General features: G+C 39.8%; 1 pseudogene; it reads right to left on the bottom strand.

Moving 5' to 3' along the window:
• Positions 1-1,302: 1,302 nt before the first annotated feature.
• On the bottom strand, positions 1,303-1,454 carry LOC142356213 (5.8S ribosomal RNA; annotated as a pseudogene).
• Positions 1,455-2,500: the final 1,046 nt, after the last annotated feature.

Genomic DNA, 2,500 nt, shown 5'->3' with positions numbered 1-2,500 from the left:
CATAATTTCAACTGTTCTCATGCAGAATTTTTGCTCATTCTTATCCCAAATTTTGACCTGGCTACTAGTTACACTCCTTGTACTTATTGCAAAATGACCACAAATTTCAACAGCTTTCACATGTTGCTGTTTCGGCTTTCGCTTACTACAGTCAACATAATACTCGTTGCAAAATAAGTGCTCGGCATCTGCAATTTTCCAAAGACGAAGTTTCGCCAGTTCAATTTTCGCTCGCCAATTATGGCTACTAATTCACACGGTACTGAGCTCAACAACATTAAATTTGTTCAGCAAGACTTTCACATGTTGATGTTTTGGCTTTCGCCTACTAGAAGCAACATAATACTCGTCTTGTTAGCTCATTCAATGAGAATAGCTTTTCCCGTTGAGAATTTTTGCCTTCAATTGGCGTTGTAGTGAGTTTGGCTACTCAGATCACCAAATACTTGTGACAATTCGAACCAGAAATGTTTTCAATTTTCACATGCTGATGTTTCGGATTCAACCTACTAGAAGCAGCATAATACTTGTATTCAACAATTTCTGTATCAAATCCCAGTTTTCTCTGGTGCATCTTTGCCAAACTATTCCAAACTGCCTGAGTCTGAATACCAATTACAGGTACTAGTAAATGCACGTTACTAAGGACTATATAGTTCTAGGTTACTGTACACAACGACGTTCACATGTTGATGTTTCAGCTGCCGCTTACTAGAAACAACATAATACTTATCGTGCATACCTTTCCATAACTTGTCCTTTTCAGATGCATTAGTTTCCCTTTGTCTTGGCTTCTACAGTCAGACTGGCTACTAGTAACAGCACAGTACTAATCACATATCGTTCTACAGTTTGCAGACAACTTTCACATGTTGATGTTTCAGCTTTCGCCTACTAGAAACAACATAATACTCGCTGTATACATTTGTAGTTCTCTATGTAACTTTCATGTGAAGAAGTTTCGCCAGTCTTTTTGACTGTCTCAAATCTGAGTCATGCTTAGGCTACTAGTTGCTTCATAGTACTTATCGCCTCGAGATCATTGAACAAAACTTGATTTTCACATGTTGCTGTTTCAGCTTCCGCTTACTAGAAACAACATAATACTAGTCTCATTAAGTTCCGTCTCTTTGCAATTTTCTTATGAAGAAAATTCGCCATCACAATGACTCCAGCAGTTCTTGATCAAGGAATGCAATCATTGATCAGAATGCTATTATTTGAATCGGTTCTGCTTTAAGTGTTCCAATTTTATTGGAAGCACCAACAATAGAACATCAATGTGTTCAATCGAGAGTTATATAACCCTGAATCGGACGCAGTCAACAGCCGAAGCCGAGACCGCCTTTTGCGTTAGAGAGGTCGGTAAACAAATCTTGCGATTCATACCGAATTAACACATATAGCTGTGCTCCTCTTCGTAAAGCGAGCCAAGTGATCCCCTGTTGAAGGATGTATTTGGACCAATCTAGTAGCATTTGGTTTCCAACAAGCTCTCCCAAGTTAGCTTACTTATTGGGCTTTTCAACCAATTCGGTTGGCTACAAGCATCATCAAAGTACTAGCCACAGTTTGATCGCAAAATTCTACGACTTTCACATGTTGATGTTTCGGCTTGCGCTTAGCCTACTATAAGCAACATAATACTAGTCATATCATAGAGCGTGATCAGCTTGTGACGTTCTCATGATGAAGTTTCACCAACAGTGTCTCACTTCGAGCTTAAATCCAGCTACTAGTAACTACACAGTACTGACTGCAACGATAACTTTTATCTATACCTTTCACATGCTGCGCTTTCGGCCAGGGCCTACTAACGTCAACATAATACTCGATATAAACTTTTGTTCATGATGCAGCTTCCCCATGCAGAAGTTTCGCCTTCAAATGCTCTCTTGGCCATATGACGTAAGAAAAGGTTACTAGTAACATCACAGTACTAGCCACAGTTTGATTGCAAAATTCTACGACTTTCACATGTTGATGTTTCGGCTTGCGCTTAGCCTACTAGAAGCAACATAATACTAGTCATATCATAGAGCGTGATCAGCTTGTGACGTTCTCATGATGAAGTTTCACCAACAGTGTCTCATTTCGAGCTTAAATCCAGCTACTAGTAACTACACAGTACTGACTGCAACGCTAACTTTTATCTATACCTTTCACATGCTGCGCTTTCGGCCAGGGCCTACTAACGTCAACATAATACTCGATATAAACTTTTGTTCATGATGCAGCTTCCCCATGCAGAAGTTTCGCCTTCAAATGCTCTCTTGGCCATATGACGTAACACAAGGTTACTAGTAACATCACAGTACTAGCCACAATTTGATCGCAAAATTCTACGACTTTCACATGTTGATGTTTCGGCTTGCGCTTAGCCTACTAGAAGCAACATAATACTAGTCATATCATGGAGCGTGATCAGCTTGTGACGTTCTCATGATGAAGTTTCACCAACAGTGTCTCATTTCGAGCTTAAATCCAGCTACTAGTAACT

Source organism: Convolutriloba macropyga, unplaced genomic scaffold (genome assembly GCF_964194025.1).
Source record: "Convolutriloba macropyga unplaced genomic scaffold, txConMacr16.3 SCAFFOLD_1575, whole genome shotgun sequence".
NCBI classification, from domain to species: Eukaryota; Metazoa; Xenacoelomorpha; order Acoela; family Convolutidae; genus Convolutriloba; species Convolutriloba macropyga.
This window is presented reverse-complemented; position numbering and strand designations above follow the sequence as displayed.